This window comes from Hordeum vulgare, chromosome 5H (genome assembly GCF_904849725.1).
Source record: "Hordeum vulgare subsp. vulgare chromosome 5H, MorexV3_pseudomolecules_assembly, whole genome shotgun sequence".
Classification (NCBI taxonomy): domain Eukaryota; kingdom Viridiplantae; phylum Streptophyta; class Magnoliopsida; order Poales; family Poaceae; genus Hordeum; species Hordeum vulgare.
In genome coordinates, this window is record NC_058522.1 from 580,317,137 (window position 1) to 580,341,816 (window position 24,680).

Below are 24,680 nucleotides of genomic sequence, written 5' to 3' on the forward strand. Positions count from 1 at the left end.
TGGTCCCTGTTTTGTCCTAATGAAGCTCCGGGGTTGGCTGATTGCTGGGGTGAGAAGTTTGAGGAATTGTACAAGAAATATGAGAAAGAAGTAAGTTCAAAACTCTACCCATATACAACGAGTTAGAAAGGAACACGCTTCAGTAATCCACTTTCTGGTTTCATGGCAAAGCGAAAAAGGTCATTCCAGCACAGACCCTTTGGTTTGACATTTTGAAGGCACAGATAGAAACTGGCACACCTTATATGCTCTATCTTATTGTTATGGGTTCAAGGCTACTTAAGGCATGGGGTCATTAACCAGCACACAAGGCAGCATGACGACAACTCTCTTAAAAATAGATTAGTTAGGATTGCATCCCAAAGATATATAATTGATCAACTGTCTCAAAATGTAAGATGTTTTTTGACATCGAGATTAATTAAGCAAGAAAACATGGGGGATACCATCCACTTTTCATACTCCCGTCCAGAGCACGGGCCCATCTTTCTCTCCGCAAAACTAGACCCGTAGAACTTTTATGATACTACCATTCTGTTGTGACTTCAAATGAACTGTACCAAAACTCCGGTAGATGCCTAGTGCCATGTGATTTAAGAGGATTTTGCTCAACATACTGTATCCTGCTTCTCCGTTGTGTGTCATGCCCTAAGTGTATACATCGAACGATATCGTAGTATAATCTTCTTATATGAATACTGATTGTAATCTATAATTCTACATACTTCATATGAATCACATATCCAATTGGATAGTTTGATTTATTTGGTGTTGCAGCCATAATAGTTGATACTGGAGCTTAAATGCTTAGCTTGCAGAGTGAAAGAGCTATTGTACCATCATTTTCATTTTCTCAACAATTTTGTTGATGATGTCTGGTTGCCTGGTTGTTGGTTTGCATGCCTTCTGTTTGAAGTCCTCTCTGTCCCTTCTCGTCGTATGTAAATAAATTAGAGAGTGACTATTCTTTTTTTTGTCTCTTTATTATGACCAGGAATGCTCGGGTTCTGCAGTGCCAATGGTTCTGGTTATCAACAAGGTAGATTGCACACCATTTGTTCCCGGAGAAGAGTTTGAGAAATTCAGCGGAATTTTCAGAAACATGTGCACACATGTGTGGTCACTGGTAAAGGCATTTCTGAGCTGGAGAGCGCTGTAATAGAGGTCTTGAGTCCGTGCCTTCCGGGGGACGACGGTGGACTGTAAACCAGGTAAACATCTCCGTACGCCATCAGTAGAAGCCCCAGTAGTTCTTCTCTTAGAATTGTTGCATGAAAGATTGTTGACTTCTTATCCAATTACATTGTGTTGTCCAGAGCCAACTGGAACAACTCATGAGGACCCAAGAAGCTTTTACAAGACTAAGTCGTCGATCAATGTGCAGCTGCCCTTGGATTTTTGGACTATTGACTTGAGGGATGCTGCATTGGCTCTGGCAACAATCAGTGGAGAGGACATATCTGAAGAAGTTTTGAGCAACATATTCAGCAAATTCTGCATTGCAAAATGATGTCTTTCAGAATCATGCTGGTCCTCGGTCATTTCCGACACTTTTGACCTTTGAGCAGCATATGTAGTGGCATAGAACGATCTGAACAAGCCTGGTAGGTATCCAAAGAACAAGCAATGAAATTGAACCCAATTTCTGGATGGGGTCAAAGATCTATAGGCTGGGATTACTGTTGTCACTGTCCTATAGATTTGGGTTGTATCGTTGTGTATTATATTTGCTATGGAGCTATGTATGTATGGATGCTATGGAACTATATGTATATATGGATGCTATGGAATTTTGGATGTATGGATGCTATGGAATTTTGATATATGGATCATGAAATTTGTTATGCAACTTTGCATATATGTTATGTGTTGTGAATCAGTAAAACTATTGGGCACATATTATGTATTATATATTTGATATATATGTTATGTGATGTTTAATTTGTGGTTTTGAAACAAAACATATATATGCCAGAAAACAGATACTAATGGAGCACCATGGGCTATACTAATGGCGCACTGCCCGGTGCGTCATTAGTATATATGCCGTGGGAGGCATACTAATGGCGCACCTCGGAGGCATACTAATGGCGCACCTGAGAGGCATACTAATGGCGCACCTCGGAGGCATACTAATGGCGCACCTGAGAGGCATACTAATGGCACACCTGGGAGGCATACTAATGGCGCACCTGGGAGGCATACTAATGGCGCACCATGAGTAATACTAATGGTGCACTGCCTGGTGCGCCATTAGTATACCAGATACTAATGGCGCACTTTTGGTGCGCCATTAGTAAAAAAATCTAATGGTGTGATGCTAGTGGCGCACATATAGTACGCCATTAGTAGCCAAAATAGGTACGCCATTAGCAAGCCTTTTCCTAGTAGTGTATAGTGCTATATCCATGGCTCATGCTCATGTATTGCGTGATAGTTATAAAAAGTTTGAGAAAGTAAGAGTGCAAAACCAATTACTTGGCCAATACCGGGGTTGTGCATGATTTAAATTAATTGTGTGGGGATGATGGAGCATAGCCAGACTATGTGATTTTGTAGGGATAACTTTCTTTGGCCTTGTTATTTCGAAAGTTCATGATTACCTTGCTAGTTTGCTTGAAGTATTATTGTTTTCATGTCAATAGCAAACTATTGTTTTGAATCTTACGGATCTGAACATTCATGTCATATGAAAGAAGTTACAAAGGACAACTATGCTAGGTAGCATTCCACATCAAAAATTCAGTCTTTATCACTTCCCTACTCGAAGACGATCAGGAGTTAAGCTTGGGGATGCTTCATACGTCTCCAACGTATCTATAATTTTTGATTGTTTCATGCTATTATCTTGTCAAACTTTGGATGTTTTGTATGCCTTTTTTATCTTTTTTGGGACTAACTTATTAACTCAGTGCCAAGTGCCAGTTCCTGTTTTTTCCGTGTTTTTGACCCTTTCCAGAGGAGGATTTTGAACGGAGTCCAAACGGAATAAAACTTTCGAAAAGATTTTTTCCGAAACAGAAGACGATCGGGAGACTTGAGAATCAAGGCAGAGGGTCACCACGGTCCCCACAAGCCCTCATGGCGCGGCCAGGGGAGCCCGCGCCTCCCAGGCTTGTGGGCTCCCTGGGCCTCCTCTGCCCTAGCTCCTTCGCCTATATATTCCCTAAAATCCCAGAAAAAATTAGGAGATCCACTAAAATACTTTTCCGCCGCCGCAAGCTTCTGTCTCCGCGAGATCCTATCTGGGGCACGTTCTGGTGCCCTGTCGGAAGGGGGATTCGGATACGGAGGGCTTCTTCATCAACACCATGACCTCTCTGATGATGCGTGAGTAGTTCACCATAGACCTACGAGTCCATAGCTAGTAGCTAGATGGCTTCTTCTCTCTCTTGGATCTTCAATACAAAGTTCTCCATGATCTTCATGGAGATCTATCCGATGTAATCTTCTTTTGCGGTGTGTTTGTCGAGATCCGATGAATTGTGGATTTATGATCAGATTATCTATGAATCTTATTTGAGTTTACTCTGATCTCTTATATGCATGATTTCATATCCTTGTAACTCTCTTCGAGTTGTGTGTTTTGTTTGGCCAACTTGATCTATGATTCTTGCAATGGGAGAAGTGCTTGGTTTTGGGTTCATACCGTGCTGTGACCTCACCCAGTGACAGAAGGGGTAGCGAGGCACGCATCGTGTTGTTGCCATCAAGGGTAAAAAGATGGGGTTTTCATCATTGGTTTGAGTTTATCCCTCTACATCATGTCATCTTGCTTAAGGCGCTACTCTGTTCGTCATGAACTCAATACACTAGATGCATGCTCGATAGCGGTCGATGTGTGGAGTAATAGTAGTAGATGCAGAAAGTATCGGTCTACTTGTCTCGGACGTGATGCCTATATGTATGATTATTGCCTTAGATATCATCATGACTTTGCACGGTTCTATCAATTGCTCGACAGTAATTTTTTCACCCACCGTAATATTTGCTATTTTGAGAGAAGCCTCTAGTGAACACTATGGCTCTCGGGTCTAGTTCACACCATATTTTCAGCCTTACTCGTTTATTTCGTTGTACTTTCCGCCTTCAGATCTCACTTTGCAATCAATCTTGATGGGATTGACAACCCCTTTATAGCATTGGGTGCAAGCTCGATTGTGTTTGCGCAGGTACTCTGGACTTGACGAGATTCTCCTACTGGATTGATACCTTGGTTCTCAAACTGAGAGAAATACTTACTGCTCCTGTGCTTCATCACCCTTTCCTCTTCAAGAAAAAAAACCAACGCAAGCCTAATCTCCGTCAACGTGCCAATCTCTGGCACTGTTGTCTGTTGCCATAGCAAGCAACAACACCGGTATCAAATACCCAGGAGCTACTACGAGCGCTGGTAAGGTACACATCAATAACTGTATATCACATATACCTTTAACGTTGCCGGCCTTCTTGTCCGCTAAGTACTTGGGGCAGTTCCGCTTCCATTGACCTTTTCCCATGCAATAGAAGCACTCAGTCTCAGGCTTGGGTCCATTCTTTTTCTTCTTCCCGGTATCTTACTTACCCGGCGCGGCAACGGCTTTGCCGTCTTGCTTGAAGTTCTTCTTACCCTTGCCCTTCTTAAAACTGGTGGTCTTATTGACCATCAACACTTGATGCTCTTTCTTGATTTCTACTTCTGCAGATTTCAGCATCAAGTACAACTCGGGAACGGTCTTTTCCATCTCGTGCATGTTGTAGTTCAGCACAAAACCCTTGTAGCTTGGTGGGAGAGACTAGAGGATTCTGTCAATTATAGCGTCATCCGGAAGTTTGACTCCAAGTGAAGTCAGACGACCATGTAACCCAGACATTTTGAGTATGTGCTCACTGACAGAATTGTTCTCCTCCATCTTACAGCTAAAGAAATTGTCGGAGACTTCATATCTCTCGACATGGGCATGAGCTTGAAAAACTAGTTTCAGCTCTTGGAACATCTCATATGCACCGTGTTGCTCAACACGCCTTTGGATCCTAGTTTTCAAACTGTATAACATGCCACACCTAACCACAGAGTAGTCATCACTCCGCGTTTGCCAGACGTTCAAAATGTCTGGCAAGCGCGGAGTGATGACTACTCTCTGGTCAGGTGTGGCATGTTATACAGTTTAGAAACGGGGCTCCAAAGGCGTTTTGAGCAACACGGGGCATATGAGATGTTCCAGGAGCTGAAGCTAGTTTTTCAAGCTCATGCCCGTGTCGAGAGATATGAAGTCTCTGACAAGTTCTTCAGCTGTAAGATGGAGGAGAACAGTTCTGTCAGTGAGCACATACTCAAAATGTCTGGGTTACACGGTCGTCTGACTTCACTTGGAGTCGAACTTCCGAATGATGCTATCATTGACAGAATCCTCCAATCTCTCCCACCAAGCTATAAAGGCTTTGTGCTTAACTACAACATGCAATGGATGGAGAAGACCATTCCCGAGTTGTACTCGATGCTCAAGTCTGCAGAAGTAGAAATCAAGAAGGAGCATCAAGTGTTGATGGTCAACAAGACCACTAGTTTCAAGAAAGGCAGGGGTAAGAAGAACTTCAAGAAAGACGACAAAGTTGCTGCCATGCCCGGTAAGCCAGATGCCGGGAAGAAGAAAAAGAACGGACCCAAGCCTGAGACTGAGTGCTTCTATTGCAAGGGAAAGGGTCACTGGAAGCGGAACTGCCCCAAATACTTAACGGACAAGAAGGCCGGCAACGTTAAAGGTATATGTGATATACATGTTATTGATGTGTACCTTACAAGCGCTCGTAGTAGCTCCTGGGTATTTGATACCGGTGCTGTTGCTCACATTTGCAACTCAAAGCAGGAACTGCGGAATAAGCGGAGACTGGCCAAGGACGAGGTGACGATGCGCGTCGGGAATGGTTCAAAGGTCGATGTGATCGCCGTCGGCACGCTACCTCTACATCTACCGTCGGGATTAGTTTTAAACCTTAATAATTGTTATTTAGTACCAGCCTTAAGCATGAACATTGTATCAGGGTCTTGCTTAATGCGAGACGGCTACTCATTTAAGTCAGAGAATAATGGTTGTTCTATTTATATGAGTGATATGTTTTATGGTCATGCTCCACTGGTGAATGGTTTATTCTTGATGAATCTCAATCGTGATGTTACACATATTCATAGTGTGAGTACCAAAAGATGCAAAGTTGATAATGATAGTCCCACATACTTGTGGCACTGCCGCCTTGGTCATATCGGCGTTAAGCGCATGAAGCAGCTCCATACTGATGGACTATTAGAGTCTCTTGACTTTGAATCATTTGACACATGCGAACCGTGCCTCATGGGCAAGATGACTAAGACTCCATTCTCAGGAATAATGGAGAGAGCAACCGACTTATTGGAAATAATACATACTGATGTGTGTGGTCCAATGAACGTTGAAGCTCGCGGTGGTTATCGTTATGTTCTCACTCTCACCGATGATTTGAGTAGGTATGGGTATATCTACTTGATGAAGCACAAATCTGAGACGTTTGAAAAGTTCAAGGAATTTCAGAGTGAGGTTGAGAATCAACGTGACAGAAAAATTAAATGTCTACGATCTGATCGTGGAGGAGAATATTTGAGTTTGGCACACACCTAAGGAAGTGTGGAATCGTTTCACAACTGACGCCGCCTGGCACACCGCAGCGCAACAGAGTGTCTGAATGTCGTAATCGCACTTTATTAGATATGGTACGATCAATGATGTCTCTCACCGACTTACCGCTATCGTTTTGGGGATACGCATTAGAAACTGCAGCATTCACTTTAAATAGGGCACCGTCTAAATCCGTTGAGACGACTCCGTATGAACTGTGGTTTGGCAAGAAACCTAAGTTGTCGTTTCTTAAAGTTTGGGGCTGCGATGCTTATGTGAAGAAACTTCAACCAGAAAAGCTCGAACCCAAAGCGGAGAAATGCGTATTCGTAGGATACCCTAAGGAAACTATTGGGTACACCTTCTATCTTAGATCCGAAGGTAAAACCTTTGTTGCCAAGAACGGATCCTTTCTAGAGAAAGAGTTTCTCTCGAAAGAAGTAAGTGGGAGGAAGGTAGAACTTGATGAGGTAATTACACCCCCTCTCGAACAGGAAAGTAGCGCATCGCGGGAAGTTGTTCCTGTGGCGCCTACACCGACTGAAGAGGAAGTTAATGATGATGATCATGAAGCTTCGGATCAAGTTACTACTGAACCGCGAAGGTCCACAAGGGTACACACCGTACCAGAATGGTATGGCAACCCTGTGATGGAAATCATGTTGTTAGACAACGGTGAACCTTCGAACTATGAAGAAGCAATGGCGGGCCCGGATTCCAACAAATGGCTTGAGGCTATGAAATCCGAGATAGGATCCATGTATGAGAACAAAGTATGGACTTTGGTAGACTTGCCCGATGACCGGCGAGCCATAGAAAATAAATGGATCTTCAAGAAGAAGACTGATGCAAACGGTAATGTAACCGTTTACAAAGCTCGACTTGTCGCAAAGGGTTTTCGACAAATTCAAGGAGTTGACTATGAAGAGACTTTCTCTCCCGTAGCGAAGCTGAAATCAGTCCGAATCATGTTAGCAATTGCCGCCTTTTATGATTACGAAATTTGGCAAATGGACGTCAAAACAGCGTTCCTTAACGGGAACCTTAAGGAAGAGTTGTATATGATGCAACCAGAAGGTTTTGTCGACCCTAAGGGTGCTAACAAAGTGTGCAAGCTCCAGCGCTCCATCTATGGACTGGTGCAAGCATCTCGGAGTTGGAACATTCGCTTTAGTGAGGTGATTAAAGCGTTTGGGTTCATACAGGTTTACGGAGAAGCCTGTCTGTACAGGAAAGTGAGTGGGAGCTCTGTAGCTTTCCTCGTACTATATGTAGATGACATATTATTGATGGGGAATAATATAGAGATGTTGGAGAGCATAAAGGCCTATTTGAACAAGAGTTTTTCAATGAAGGACCTTGGAGAAGCTGCATACATATTAGGCATCGAGATCTATAGAGATAGATCGAGACGCCTCATAGGTCTTTCGCAAAGTACATACCTTGACAAGATATTGAAGAAGTTCAATATGGAAAACTCAAAGAAAGGGTTCTTGCCAGTTTTGCAAGGTATGAGATTCAGTAAGACTCAGTCGCTGACCACGGCAACAGATAGAGAGAAGATGAGTTCTGTCCCCTAGGCTTCAGCCGTGGGCTCTCTAATGTATGCCATGCTGTGTACCAGACCTGATATAAACCTTGCCATAAGTTTGGTAGGGAGGTACCAAAGTGATCCCGGTACGGAACACTGGACAGCGGTCAAGAATATACTTAAGTACCTGAAAAGGACTAAGGAAATGTTTCTCGTTTATGGAGGTGACGAAGAGCTCGTCGTAGAGGGTTACGTCAACGCTAGCTTCGACACAGATCCGGATGAATCTAAGTCACAGACCGGATATGTATATGTGTTGAATGGTGGGGCAGTGAGCTGGTGCAGCAGCAAGCAAGAAGTCATGGCAGCATCTACATGTGAAGCGGAGTACATAGCTGCTTCAGAAGCGGATCATGAAGGAATTTGGATGAAGGAGCTCATCACCGACCTTGGAGTGGTTCCAAGCGCGTCGGGTCCTATGACACTCTTCTGTGATAACACTGGAGCCATTGCCATAGCCAAGGAGCCCAGGTTTCACCAGAAGACGAAGCACATCAAGCGCCGCTACAACTCCATCCAGGACCATGTCCAGAGTGGAGTGATATATATTTGTAAAGTACACACGGATCTAAATATTGCAGACCGGTTGACTAAACCTCTTCCACGAGCAAAACATGATCAACACCATAATGCTATGGGTGTTCGATACATCACAATGTAACTAGATTATTGACTCTAGTGCAAGTGGGAGACTGTTGGAAATATGCCCTAGAGGCAATAATAAAATAGTTATTATCATATTTCCGTGTTCATGATAATCGTCTATTGTTCATGCGATAATTGTATTAACAGGAAACAGTAATACATGTGTGAATAAATAGATCACAATGTGTCCCTAGCAAGCCTCTAGTTGGCTAGCTCGTTAGTCAATAGATGATCATGGTTTCCTGATCATGGTCATTAGATGTCATTGATAACGGGATCACATCATTGGGAGTATGATGTGATGGACAAGACCCAATCCTAAACCTAGCACTAGATCGTATTGTTCGTATGCTAAAGCTTTTGTAATGTCAAGTATCTTTTCCTTCGACCGTCAGATTGTGCAACTCCCGGATACCGTAGGAGTGCTTTGGGTGTATCAAACGTCACAACGTAACTGGGTGACTATAAAGGTGCACTACGGGTACCTCCGAAAGTGTCTGTTGGGTTGGTACGAATCGAGATCAAGATTTGTCACTCCGTGTGACGGAGAGGTATCTCTGGGCCCACTCGGTAGAACATCATCATGAGCTCAATGTGACTAAGGAGTTAGTCACACGATGACGTGCTACGGAACGAGTAAAGAGACTTACCGGTAACGAGATTGAACAAGGTATAGGTATACCGACGATCGAATCTCGGGCAAGTTCTATACCGACATTCAAAGGGAATCGTATACGGGATTGAGTGAATCCTTGACATCGTGGTTCATCCGATGAGATCATCGTGGAGCTAGTGGGAGCCACCATGGGTATCCAGACCCCGCTGATGGTTATTGGCCAGAGAGGTGTCTCGGTCATGTCTGCCTGTCTCCCGAACCCGTAGGGTCTACACACTTAAGGTTCGATGACGCTAGGGTTATAGGGAATTGTTGTAAGAGGTTACCGAAAGTTGTTCGGAGTCCCGGATGAGATCCCGGACGTCACGAGGAGCTCCGGAATGGTCCGAAGGTAAAGATTGATATATAGGACGGATGGTTTTGGACACCGGAAGTGTTTCGGGCGTCATCGGTAATGTACCGGGACCACCGGGACCACCGAAGGGGGGCAACGACCCCGGGAGGCTAGATGGGCTAAGTGGGGAAGGGAACCAGCCCTTAGGTGGGCTGGTGCGCCCCCCCACCCAGCCCATGCGCACCAGAGAAAGGGGGAAGGGGGGAACCCTAGCATAGGTGGGCCTAAGGCCCACCAGAGGGGTGCGCCACCCCTCCTCCCTGCCCTGGCCGCCGCCCCCTCTCCCATCTGGGGCTGCCGCACCCCTTGGGGGTGGGAACCCTAAGGGCTGCGCCCCCTCCCTCTCCCCCTATATATAGTTGAGGATTCGGGGCTGTTTGACACACGGTTTCATCTCTCTCTCAGCGCAGCCCTGCTCCTCTCCCTCCTCCTCTCTGCCGGCGCTTGGCAAAGCCCTGCCGGGAGACCTCGTCTCTCCACCGACACCATGCCGTCGTCTTGCTGGACTTCTTCCCCAACCTCTCCCTCCTCCTTGCTGGATCAAGGTGCGGGAGACGTCACCGGGCTGTACGTGTGTTGAATGCGGAGGTGCCGTTGTTCGGCACTAGATCGGAATCGCCGCGAGTACGACTCCATCAACCGCGTTCTAACAACGCTTCCGCTTAGCGATCTTCAAAGGTATGAAGATGCTCTTACCCCTCTCTCGTTGCTGGTCTCTCCATAGGAAGATCTAAATATGCGTAGGAAAATTTTGAATTTATGCTACGTTACCCAACATTTAGTCCCGGCCCGTAAGGAGCCTGTAGTCCCGGTTCGAGTCACAAACCGGGACTAAAGGGCTACGCGGCGGGCAGTGGTGGTAACAACCGTTCGTATCCCCCTTGCTCCCGGTTCGTACCCCCGAGGAAAACGCCAGGATAGTAAAGGAACAACATGAGGCGCAGATGAAAAGGAAGGAACCCGAGCCCCGCCCGAAATACACCGAGAAGAACATAGCATGGGCAAAAGACTTCATAACCACTCCATCACAGTAGGACTTACACTATAAGCCTGATGACTATACACGCACATTGCAGAAGGAAGTGAAAAAGAGCAGGTCACATGCAAGTGCAAGTGGGAGCAAATCAAGTTCAACTACAAGCAAGAAAAAATCAGACGTTCCTCAGCTTGGACAACAGGCCAAACAGTCGATCCCACCCCTCAAGGTGTTAACCGAGAATGTTCCCCCTCCGGTGCAGGGACAAGCTTTTGAAAAAGCAAAGGAGTTGCCGGATGAATGTGGTATCTTGGTTGAAAATTTGCTGGCTTCCCAAGACGACAGGATACCCAAGGCTGTGGTTGCCCCTAAGCCACAGTTTGTCATGGGAGAGCCTTTGGTCAGCAAAGATGATCTCCCAACAAATATGCGTTACTTGCATAAATGATACTTAAGTGAATCAAAGAATGGGAGAACGATGATCGTGCTGAGTGTCCCACAGGAGTACTACGTCCGCTCCGAAGAAATCCATATCGACTTTGATGAACTCTTCCAGATGTACAATGGCGACGCCCTCGACAAATCGCTTATGAGTTGCTATTGTCTGTAAGTTTTTCAATTCGTTGTCTACATATAACTTGTTTAGTTATTTCAATTAATTGTCTATATATAACTTGTACTCTATTATGCAGAATGAAGATTCTGGAGTGTAAAAGTAAGAGCATCATAAATATTGGGTTTATTGATCCAGATAAAATATATATAGCGACGCTAACTAATTATCCCAAGGAGACGGAGGAAAACCTTCTAAGGTTTCTAAGAGATCAAAATTTCTGTGACCACGTACTGTTTCCATACAACTTCAGGTGAGGGTCTTTACTCTGTTGTGTCCATTCACTTATAAGTGTAACTGATAAGTTACTCACACACACACACATATATATATACATGTGCAGCTTCCATTGGATTCTGTTGGACATTCAAATTGATAAGGGAAGAGTTGATGCCTTCAACCCATTATCGAGACCCTTGGAACAGTTCCAAAGCCCGCAGGACATGCTCCAAGGGTAATTTTAATCATTCTTGCGCTCTATCGGTCTGTTTCGATGATTTTCTGATATATCAATTAATGAAAAACTTAGCAAATCATTATCCTTGTCGGGCAGGGTTTGGAATCGGTTCAAGTGCGTGACTCCCGGTAACTTTCCTGAGAAGCTGACCTTTAGAGCGGCTCAGGTAAGTAGTAGTATGATATACTTCTATTAATTTTCAATACATTTATGATGCTAGATTATTATTTTGATTATATATATTCCATTCTCGTAAAGTGCGACGAGCTGCCACGGGGAACGCATCTATGCGGATACTATGTTTGCGAGACCATTCGCACGTTTACCTCTGAGTTCAAGGAGCACAGATTCGACGTAAGCAATGAACATTCACACCTCTATTTTTACCCGTCATTCTTTGTTATCATGATTGATATTCATATTCATCTCCTTTTCTTATATAGCACACGGCCATGAGGACAAAGGTCCTACCAGAGCAACGCGCGATTGCTGTTGCAGAGGAGCTGGCGGGATTCCTGAGGACGGAAGCTATAGAAGACAAAGGACGATTTAGTGTAGCTAAGGGTCATTACTGATGTTCGTCCATGTAATCGAATAGACGGGCTCTAGTCCCGATAATTCAGATCTCCATATAATTGTATATATATGATCGCTTGTAAGATAAGTTAATCTTATATATATATATATGCATAATTATTTCTATTCTAAATTATATGAAAACTAATTCCCGAACACAAAACGAGGCATCACGTTAATCTCTTGAATACCTAAACTCTAAAACCCTAAAACCCAAAAATAATTTCATTCAAAAAAAACCCAAAAGCCAGCAAAATCTGAAAATCTTTAGTCCCGGACCGTGTAACGAACCGGGACTAAAGGGTCTGCCCCTGGGGCGCTACGAGACGCCCACGTGGAGCACCTTTAGTCCCGGCGTGTAAGAGGGCCGGGACGAAAAGGTTAGGCCTTTAGTCCCGCCCCTTTAGTCCCGGTTGGTGAACCGGGACTAAAGCCCCTTACGGGCTGGGGCTATAGGCCCTGTCCCCACTAGTGTCCTCGTGGGCCCAACTGACGCAATTCCACCACCATAAATTCCTATAAATTCAGAAACCCCCAGAAATAAATCTAGATCGGGAGTTCCGCCGCCGCAAGCCTCTGTAGCCACCAAAAACCAATCTGGAGCCCGTTCCAGCACCCTGAATCCATCTCCGGTGGCCATCTTCATCATCCCGGCGATCTCCATGATGAGGAGGGAGTAGTTCTCCCTCGGGGATGAGGGTATGTACGAGTAGCTATGTGTTTGATCTCTCTCTCTCTCTCTCTCTCTCTCGTGTTCTTGAGATTACATACCCTTTCTTCTTCAAGGAAAAAACCAACGCAAGCTCAAGAGGTAGCAAGAGGCAACGTGTATATGGCAACCCGGGGGAAATATGATCCATCGCCAATTCTCTCCTTTGAAATAACACCTACAAATTCAACGGTAATTAGAATGTTTCATACACATGTGCGTTAGAGAATAAGAACCATGCTGCCTGCAAAATACCTTATTAGGTGAACCAAACCATCTTGGATGGGGATGAAACTTGGTATTGTCATCACATATGATATGTGGGACATGTTGGAATTTTCTTGGAATTTATTGAGAATATTTCCTTTGGAAATATTTCAAAGGATCAGAATAGGCAGAAATGGTTTTCAAGGGATTAGTCCAATATTTTGAACATGACCCAGGGTTGAAACTCACATATATGGAAAACATATGTCCTGTGAGTTTCCCTAATTTTTCTCAGAATTTACTAATGTAGAAAAATAATTTTCCCCTATGAAATACCATTTCTGCCTCAAAAAAAGTCAGTTAAGCAATATAGGAAAATAACTTTTATAATAATTGTTTTATGGTTTTGAGAAGATATTTGAGTAATAGAAATAAGGGAAAACCTTTGAGCCCAATTATTTCCCTTAGATTAGGGACTTGTAGAAGAAATCCCAATCCAGAGGTTTGTGAAATTAAAATTAAGAAGAAAGGTTTTTGTTAGATTAATATTTTATAAATAAAATCTTCGGGTGTCATACCCATGGCATGATCATTGGACGGGGGTTTGGAGTCAAAGGTATAAGTCCTAAGCGAGAGAAAGTTGTTTTGGTGAGCTAAACACAAGCAGGCACACAAGCAATGGCAATCAAGACAATCATAGCAATCACTTGAAAAGTTTTAATTGACTCCAAATTTTTGAGAAAGAAATCAGTAGTGACAAGGTGGTACAAACACAGGGTGTGACATGCCGTTAGCCGTAGGCGTCGCCAGTGTTGTTACTCCGGGTCACCACACCTGTAGTTTTTTTTTTCCGCGGGATCCCACGAGCCGGCACCTGGAGAACCTCGCGGCCGTCACAACAAAGCAGGCCGTCTCTTCAACACCATCGTCGGCATCGCAAATTTCTGATACACATGTGTGTCAAGGTATAATTTCACATCTATATGTTCCACTATTATAGATGATTCTAATGTGTTCGATGAAATGCCACACAAAGATGTTCTTAGGTGTACCTTGACGAACACGTGGATTGCGTGGTGGTATTCGATGTGTTTGATTTGCAGGACTTAATATGAGTGCCAATGTTTTGACAAAACGTTGATTTGTCTTTTGTTTTATCAAATTTCGGGTACTCAATATATGCTACTCAATATGTAACCGTCTATGACCATTTCATAGAAAAGGTCATTATAGTTCATTAGAGACGGTCGGCTTTTGACGAACTGTTTTTGGTTGTAAAAAGTTCACAAATGGAAAACAACGACCATTTAGTGACCAACATTAAAGGTCAACATTTAGTGACCAACATTAAAGGTCAAAAGTTGACGTATTTCTTTTAGTGAAATTTCACATATAGAGACAAGATGGCACCAGCATACTCGGGTATTATTTAAAGTCCATACCAGGATACTCCCTCCGTCATAGTTTAGAAGTCACGATTAAATTTACGTGCATTTTCAAAATAGACAAAGTTTAAAGCGCATTATATTTACTTCTAGCAGCTAATTAGTACTCCGTTGTCCTATTTCTATGTGCATGCATAGTGTGAATGCTAGTTTTCAACCCATCTTACAGCTAATCAATAACCATCTAGGTTTCAGAGAATTTCCAAGCACACCTTCTAAACCGTGACGGAGGGAGTAAAAATGTTAATTAAGTATGTATACATATAGAGCGACGATTCCACTAAAATTTTATTGCAAATTAATATCTAGCTGTTGCCTTCAGAAATTCTCGCACAATATAAAAAATATTGTCTTTAGCTTCATTCGCACGATATTTGAGTAGGTATAATGAAAAATTCTTCCTCGGCTTATGCACATCTTGCACAAGCAACGTGTAACCGACAATACTTCATGCTGAAGATCTTAAAATGTGCAACAAAGAATACTCATGATGTTAGCCGGACAAACTAATTCTTTACAATTCCACCAGGGTATAAAAAACATAATAGCCACACACATCTCTATAATTTCCTAAATTAGTATTATTTTGAATATAGTAATAAAAAATAAATGTTTGTATTTTGAATGTTGTTTTAGGAACGTTGAAATTTCTATGGTTTACAGTTTTGCTACTTGCTTGCTCATCCAGAGCATCTCTAGTAGACATTTTAAAACCCACGAAACTATTAAATAACCGCCGGTTGTAATTTTAGGTGAAAAAGTGATCCAAATAAAAACGGTAAATGATTTTGGCATGTAATTTGTTTTAAGGAATACAATAAACATCAACATCAAACCTGTGAAAATAAGGATTTTGAAGCCAACCCGAGGGCGTCTTGTATATGCGAAAGACCGTTGGCAGCAGTCCAACTGCTATCGGAACCTTCATGTAGCTCGCTCCCGGCCGCCGCCCGTCCGTCGCCATCCATTGCCCGTCCATCCCCGGACACTGCCCTGCTCATCCGAGAAACTGCCCCCCACCTCCGGGCAGCACGTTCGTCCTGGCCGCCGTCGTCGAAAACTCGAGCAACTACGGAGGAGTTCGCTATGACGAGAAGGATCCATCTGTCCACCGTCGAGCCACGGATCCACCTGACCGCAGACGAGCTAGCTAACTCCTGCATCCATCCGGGGACGGAGGAGCTGGCAGGGACGGGAGCTGATCATGGACACACGCGAGAGGAAGAAAATGGTGTAGGAAAGAATATAATCGTACATTCGATTTTACAGTTTAGGTTTAAAAGGTTTGTTCAGGCCACAGCTTATACCAAGCTTTAAAACGCATTTTTCGCGAGCGAACTGAACGGTTTAAGGGATGCTCCCACTCACCCACTCGCTCAGTCGACTATTCACACTCATTCGACATTCCCCTTGCTCACACTCTCCCAAATCCCTAGCCTGTGGAGGCGGGCGATGCACCTCCCCCTCACTTGCGTCGGTGACTCAGCCGCGTCGCCGCCTCGCCTTCTCGTCTGCGTCGCCTCTCCCTCTCGCCTGCATCCTCTGCGCCATCGTGGAGCCAAAGTTGCTTGTTTTAGCGAGGCCCAGTAGGAGTATGAGGACTGAGGAGCGCGGGCACGACGGCCTTGTCCTGCTCGACGACGGCGGCGGCGACGGTAGCGCTCCTCGTCGCCATCGACCTGCAAGGGGAGCGCCGTGTTGGACGCTACCATCTCCGACGCTGCTGGTCCTCCGTCGCCGCACCTGCTCGCAGGTCGGCCCAGAAGTCGAGCTCCTGCAAAGCTTGCATCCTGAGTTTTTGTTGTTGCAGCGGTCTGCAAGCACGACGAGGGAGTGGAAGAGAAACGGGAGAACGAGAGGTAGGAGACGATGCTGTTTTTGCGCTGCACAACTAACTGCAGCTTTTCCGGTCTTTCTGTTTTATTCTCTGAACCCAAACGAGTTCCTGAATACAAGCAAAGAAATGGTCACACCCGCCGAGCCTTACGGTCGCGCCATCAAACGACGCTCGATCGTGTGTGATCCCTACATGCTCGCTGCGAAGAATGCGTCTGCCATGCCATCCCATAGAGATTCCCGCGGCGAGCAGCTAACTAGCTAACTGAACCTGATAGCTAACTGAACCCGTACGTGCACAATGCACACGCTGACGGTCAGGGTTTATTCAGAACCTGAAAACTAAAACCTTGTGTAGTTCAATTGTGTGCAGATTATCCAACAAATCACCCCCTAATCTGCATCACACTGAAACACTCCTAGCTTGTGTCGCAGCTCGGTGTAGCAGCTCCTTCCTAGTGACTTGGTGAGGGCATCCGCAACTTGATCTCCCGTCCTGACATGGGTCACGTCCACACGTCCCTACTCAACACACTCTCTGATATAGTGATATCTGAGGTCAATGTGCTTGCTTCTTTCATGGTGCACCGGATTTTTGCTCAATTCAATTACAGACTGGTTGTCAACGCGCAGCTTTACCTTCTGAACTTCTGTTCCCAGCATTTCAGCAAGTAACCTGCTCAGCCACACAGCTTGACTGTGTTGCCGCTGCAATGTATTCTGCCTCACAAGACGATTTTGCCACCACCTTCTGTTTCTGAGAGGACCAAGTAACAGCTCCAGATCCGAGGAAGATAATGAGTCCTGTGGTGCTTTTCCTGTCATCTAGGTCCTCTGCATGATCGCTGTCACTAAAACTAGTGAGGACAGTGTCTCCCTCTGCTCTGTAGATACACCCAAGGTTCAGTGTCCCCTTGATGTACCTCAACACTTGGCTGATTGCAATCCAATGTTCCTTGCCAGGTGCTTCCATGAACCGGCTAAGGACCCCTACGACGTATGCTATATCTGGTCGAGTGTTCACCAGATATCGGAGACTGCCGATCAGGCTACGATACTTAGTCGCATCCACTGCTACTCCCTTGTTCTTCGTCAGTTTCAGACGGTTCTCCAGGGGTGTGTGGCTTGGATTGCACTGATCCATCCTTGCGTTTTCGAGAATCTTCTTAGCATAGCTGGTCTGGCAGGCTGTGGTTCCACCTTCTTCCTGCTTTACTTCAATTCCCAAGTAATATGTGAGGAGACCAAGATCGCTCATCTAAAACAGATCCTGCATCTGCTGTTTGAACTGTCTGATCGCTTCGTCAGATCAGCCCGAGATAATTAGGTCATCAACATAGACCCCAACCAACAGATAATCGTCACCTTCTACCGGTTGTACAGAGCATGATCCATCTGGCACGCTTGAAACCGAGCGAGGCCAGTGAGGTGTCCAATTTGGCGTTCCAAGCTGACGGGGCCTGTCGGAGTCCATACAGCGCCTTACGTAGCTTCAGAACCTTGCCGGGGCTGCCACTGTCGACGAAACCTGCAGGCTGATGCACATAGACTTCTTCTTCCAGATCCCCGTTGAAAAATGCAGACCGCACGTCCATGTGATGCACTGACCATCGCCGTTGTGCCGCCGCCGCCAGTAGTAGTCTCACTGTCTCCAGCCAAGCCACTGGAGCAAAAACCTCGTCAAAGTCCACCCTCTGCCGTTGTGCATATCCTTTGGCCACCAAACGTGCTTTGTGCTTGACTATGTTTCTGGCTGGGTCACGCTTAACTTTGAACACCCACTTCAGCCCAATGGCGCGGTGCCCTGCGGGCAGCGAGGACAGGACCCAGGTGTTGTTTGAGCGAATGGAATCCATCTCAGTCTCCATCGCACTGCGCCACGCTGGTTCATCGAGTGCCTCCTCGACAGACGCGGGCTCCTCTACAGCAGAAAGGCAGAGTCCACTATACTCCAGGGTGCATGCCGGTGCGTGATGGATGAGATGCTCCACCGTCTTGTAGCGGAGAGGCACCCTGTCGGTGTCGTACGCCTCTCCATCAGGCGGCGACGCCCAACCATCATCAGGCTCGTCAGCAGTTGCTGGTGTGGATGTGCTTGCACCGGGGTTGCCCGGCGTGTCACCCCTGCTCGGAGTGTGCACTCCGCTCCCAGCTGACACCGGTGTGTGAGGAGACACCGGCGAGATCGGTGTGCTGCCCGCCGTCACCTCCGGCGTCACGGAGTAAGTGGTCATTACGGGTGTGCTAACATCCGAGTACACCACCGTGAACTCACCGCCATTGGTGTGCACGCCGTGCTCCTGCGTGCTATCCCCATTCCAGCGGCGATCTTCCTCGAAATGGACATCTCTGGTAATGTAGAGCCGTTTGCCAGTCGGGTCGTAGACCCTGTACCCCTTTGTGCCGGGCTCATAGCCCAGAAAGACACCAGCAACAGAGCGATCAGAGAGCTTGTTCACGCCTGGTCCAATGATCTTGACATGGGCTACGCACCCGAACGTGCGGAGGTAGTCCACCGATGGTTTCTTCTTGCACCAAGCTTCATAGGGCGTCATCCCTTGCAGGCTTCTCGTAGGCGATCGGTTCAAGATGTGCACCGCTGTGCGCACTGCCTCGCCCCAGAACACACTTGGCACGCCCATGCTCTTCATCAGGCTATGAGCCATCTCCACCACCGACTGGTTGCGGCGTTCAACCACACCATTTTGCTGCGGAGAGTATGGCGTCGTCGTGTTTCTTTGGATCCCAAGTTCTTCACAATATGCGGTGAATTCGTTCGAGTTGAACTTGCCGCCCCGATCGGTGCGGAACGCTCTAAGTTTGGCCCCACTCTGGGTCTCCGCAGCGGCCTTGATCTTCTTGAAGAACTTGAACGCTTCATCCTTGCTCCTAAGAACTTCCAACCACGTGTATCTGTTGTTATCATCAACAATGAGAAGGAAGTACTTGTTACCAGACATGGTCGCCGGCGTGATGGGTCCGCAGAGATCGTCGTGGACCAGTTCAAGTCCTTGCTCTACGCGGTACGCCGATGCGCGCGGGAATGGCGTCCTATGCATCTTCCCTAGTGAGCAACCTTCACAGAACTGCTCGAGGTGACGGATCGTCGGCATGCCACGCAAGCACCATGTCCTTCGCTCCAAGGTCATGCAGTGCACGGAAGTGCAGATGACCGAACCGCGCGTGCCACCGCCAAGCGTCGTCAGTGCCACCCGCCAACAGACACACTGGTGCAGCCATGTTCAGTGAGACCGCGTACAACCGGTTCCTTGTTCGCTGCACCCGTGCCAGGAGCACGCGCTGCCTGTCGTAGAGACAGAGCGCGCCGCCCTCGATCACCGATTTGCAGCCGTGCTCGTCCAGCTGACCCAGACTGACGATATTGGTTCGGAGTTGAGGGATGTAATAGACGTCCTAGAGCGCCTGGTGCTCTCCGTTCTTGCACGAGAACATCACCGCGCCACGCCCACGGATCTGCACCGCCGATCCATCGCCGAAATGAACCACGCCGCGCACTGACTCGTCTAGGTGCGTTAGCATGTCACGGCGACCAGTCATGTGATTGCTGGCGCCCGTGTCCAAGTACCACCGATCATCGTTGGTGGGCACTGGCACGACGCGCGCCTCATTGAGGAAGATCTCCTCCTGAACTGCCGGTACTGTCGCCGTCGGGGCTCCCTCTGTTGCGATCGTGACGTCGCAAGCTGCGAGCAGGAGCCCGGGCTGCTCGGCGTCAACCTCAGCTACGTGTGCCTGTTGCTCGTGTTGCTCGCGGTGCTTGGCTCTTTTCCATCATTCCTTCACCCAGTGGCCGGCGATCCCGCAGTAACGGCAGTCGCCCTTTCGCCTTGGGGCGGAAGTCGCGGCATTTCCACGCCCTCCGCCCTGGCCACGGCCACCATCGCCCTGATTGCCCTTGGGTTTGCCGTTGTCGCGTCCGCGCCCAGCACCGGACGAGCTGCCACCGGCGTCCTGCTGCTTTTGGTGCGCGAGCCACTGCTCTGCGGTGAACATAAGTTGCGTTCCGGCCGCCAGCGATTCCTCGCGCTCACGCTCCTCGATGACGAGCAGCCTGCCACAGAGTTCCTCCAAGGAGAGGTTCTTGGTGTCGATGAGCGACTCGATCGCCACAGCCATCTCACGGTATGGTCGCGGCACCATGCGCAGCACTTTAAGGACCGCCTTGTGCTCGTCCATCGGGTCGCCGAGGGCCTCTAGGTCGTCGATGATCGTCCTGAGCCGCATTACATATGACTCAATGCCTTCACCTTCCTTGTACCAAAGCCATTCGTACTCCGAGCGGTGGGTTTGCGCCTTGGCCTCCCGCACACGCTCGACGCCGACCCTCATGGTCTTGAGAGTATCCCAGGCCTGCTTCGTCGTGGCCTTCACGCCTAGGATGCGCATCAACTCCGGCTTATTTAAAACTCTCCAACGGGGGTTTCTCGTTGCACTCGCCTGATAACTCGCACTCGCCCCGCTTCTCCCGTGACTTCCTGCGCATCCCAAGCTCCTTCCTTCCCCTCCTCCCCCGCGGATCTGCAGCATCCACCATGACGAAGGGCAGACGAGCAAGCTGGAGGCGCGGAAGAAGAAGAAAGCGGCGGCTCCTGCTCAGCGGCGGCAGCGAGCACTGCCGGCAGGTTGGATCCAGGGGGATTTCCTCCCCTCCACGGTGACGGCGGCGGACATGCTAGAGCTGGTGGAGCAAGGCCTGATCGAGAACAAGTCGTGGAGACTGCCGGCGGAGGCGAGACGGAGCCGACGCCTCGGGAGGATGAGCGCGTCTTGCTGCTTAGTCACGTGTACCGAGGCTTCTCTCTGCCTCCTCATCCCTTCTTCAGAGGTATAATGAACCACTTCGGGGTGCAGCTCCACCATTTTCCTCCCAACACAATAGCTCATCTCTCTGCCTTCGTCGTGCTTTGCGAGTGTTTTATCGGTTGTCCTCCTCATTGGGGGCTTTTTAAGCACATCTTCTCCGCTAGATCCCAAACCATCAAAAGACTTAACGAGTCGGACGACAAAACCCACCTCCTCCAACTCTGCAGAGGCTTAGGCTTCCAGAAGAAGAGCAAAAGTAGTTATCTCGCTCTTCAGTTGTCTGAATCCGTTAGGAACTGGCAGTCGACTTGGTTCTACTGCCAGGACGTCGCTTGTCCGAATGCCGCAACTGGACTGCCACCTTTTAGCCTAGACCGACCGGCTCCGCCTAGGCAGCTCGCGCTTACGAAGATGGAAAAGATCCAGATTCAGCCTCTGGTCGACGCGCTGGTAGATGTCGTTCGCAAGGGAGTCACCGGCATAGATTTGCTGGAGGTTTTTCTAGGTCGGCGTATCCAGCCTCTGCAAGCTCGACATCACACCATGTGGCACTACACGGGGCCTGCGGACTCCACTCGGACTCACCCCGAGTGCATGACCGGGGAGGTTGTGACGGCGTGGGTCCGCGGCATCACAGGCGCCTGCGATAACCCCAAAGGAGCCCGGCGAGTGAAGCCCTTCCGTGCGGACAACCCTCCTCCGAATGAGGTGAGAATACCTTGCCGAGTGCTTACAATTCCCTTAGATTTGCCACTTTTTCTTGCATCACTGTCTGACGTCTGATGTTGTCGACTGTATCTTGTGCAGGCGTGGACCAACTGGTATTCCCCCGTCTCGAACGGGAACCCGGCGGAGGAAGAGGAAGGCAGCCAGGAAGGTAGTGTGGAGAGCGTCGAGTATGTCTCAGACAGTGGGGAGACGGAGGAGGAGTCTGAAGAAGAGGAGGAGGATGAGGAGCAGAGCTTGCCATCCCCACCACCACAGCCTCGAACTAAGCGCCATCACGAACAAGTGACTTCGTCGGCTCCTCCAGCGGCCCCGAGTGCCCCGTCAGCTCCCGTGACCCTGACGGCTCCTCCATCGGCCCCGAGTGCCCCGTCAGCTCCTCCCGTGGTTCCGAGCGCCTTGCCAGCTACTCCCGTGGCTCCGAGTGCTCGGAGCACAAAGAGGACCAGGGACGCTGCTGCTGATCCTGCGGGCCAACCTTCCAAGGTGGCCAAACCAAGTGGATCCAAACCTCGGAAGGCTTCGCCGCGGATGAGGATCGTCGTTCACGTTGCCTCAGTGTAAGTGTCTCGTTCTCTTATCTTCTTTCAGTATTTGATTGAACTCATGTTTATTGGTCGAGTGGATTTTACTCGACAGAGCTGCTACCTCCGCCACTTCTCTGCCACGCCAGGAAGACGATCCCATGGATACGGACAACGTTGCCACATCCCAGCAAGGTACGTCGTGACGACTCCGAGAGCTCAAATTATTGTTTCGTGAATTCTGCCTTTGATCTTGCCCTTTTTTCTGTGGTCTCACGTTGTTCAGTCGGGCTTCCTTCAGAGGTGATTCACGTGGAAGAGGACGACCAGAAGAGGTCCGAGCAAGCTGCGATGCCTGTCCTTGAGGCCGTTCCATCTGCTACTACTCCCGTCATGGACGCGCCGCCAGCCGAGACGATGTCGTCGACTGAAACGGCGCTCATCGCTGCTGAACCGACTGGAGTAGGACTTGGGATGCCCAAGGAGTCTCTTGTGGTGCTAGGTCCGTCGACCGTCCAGTACGACGCCCAACGTCTCCGAGAAGATCAGGTGGGAGCTGCCAAGGGAGCCATGGTGCAGGCGGAGTTGATGGCAGGTGAGGCCAAGAGAGCGTACGACTCCATCGCGTCTGTGTACAGGCGAAGCTTGGAACTCCGGAAAGATATCCGAGTAAGTGGGCTAGTAAGTATTTACTTTCCTCTTGTAACCCACTGGGTGTTTGAGCAATATACTCGGATGCAGTATGATTATTTTGCAGTGGGTTCACTCTTAGTGAACCCAGTGGGTGTAGTCCCTGAGACTTCTGTCGAGTGCTTGCACCGGCAGTTGTATTTATATACATTTTCTTTAACTTGATCAGATCAAAACTAATCTGTTCGAATGTTACCGGTGGGGGCGCACCGAGTGCACCTACTGGAAGTAGTCCCCGAGAGTAATTTTACTCAGGTCGGGTAGTAGTAGCCTCATAGGCTTGTTTTTGTTATTTAACTCAATAGGGTGGACCTGTTTGAGCTTCATGGCAGTGGGGTCACTCTTAGTGAACCCACTGGGTGTAGTCCCCGAGGCCGCTGTCGACTGCTTGCGTCGGCAGGGGTCTGAAGAACTTCGAGCTTTTATTGTTTTCCTTGTTGAATTTGTCTGATCTTCTCTTGGCTCTGATTTGCAGAAGACTTGCGAGATGGGATCAGCTTACAACGCTCTCAAGGCTGAAAAGATTCAGCTTGCTGCGGAACTGGAGGCAGTTGTTCATGACTTGGCTGGTGTGAAGGGCGCTCTGGCTGAATGAGAGAAGTCCTTGGAGGAGTCCCGTGAGGCAAACAAGGCATTGACGGACGAAATGGAGAAAATGGGGAAACAAAGAACCGAGCTGATGGGACAGATGAAGGTGATGAACAGGCGGTGCATATCATAGGAGAAGTACGTCAGTGACTGGGCAAGGAAGATGATTGCACTTCTCGGTGGTAAGTTCTGTTTTTCTGAGTGCTTGTAGACTGTTTATTTCATTCTGCGCTTACTTTCTGCTCGTCTTGTCTTTGCAGATTTTTGTATGGACGCTGAGGCTGAAGCAGCTGACGTTGAGCGATCGATTATTCTGAACGTTCCACTCGGTGAGGACGCCAATCGAGACATGCTCCGAGCACACATTCGCCTAGGCAAAGTGGGACCTTTCATCGGTCGACTGAGAGAAGTCGTCGGCAGAATCGACAAGGAGCTGTGGCCCGAAGACGAGTCCCGGCAAGAGATGGAAGGGTTGATGACTCGGCTGGAGGACGTCCCGAACCGAGTGCTGGCGTGGAAGAAGTCTGCTGCTCGCTGTGGTGCGGACGTGGCACTGTCGCTGGTCCGAGTGCACTGCAAGGAGGCTCGCGAAGAGAAGCTGAAGGCGCTGCAGGTCGCCAACACCAAGAAGCTT

General features: G+C 48.0%; 1 long non-coding RNA gene across 1 annotated transcript; it reads left to right on the forward strand.

Moving 5' to 3' along the window:
- The first annotated feature begins 838 nt into the window (after positions 1-838).
- Positions 839-1,780, forward strand: LOC123399566. Its single transcript, XR_006610395.1, has 2 exons — positions 839-908; positions 1,470-1,780. It is a non-coding gene; the product is annotated as an uncharacterized LOC123399566 (long non-coding RNA).
- Positions 1,781-24,680: the final 22,900 nt, after the last annotated feature.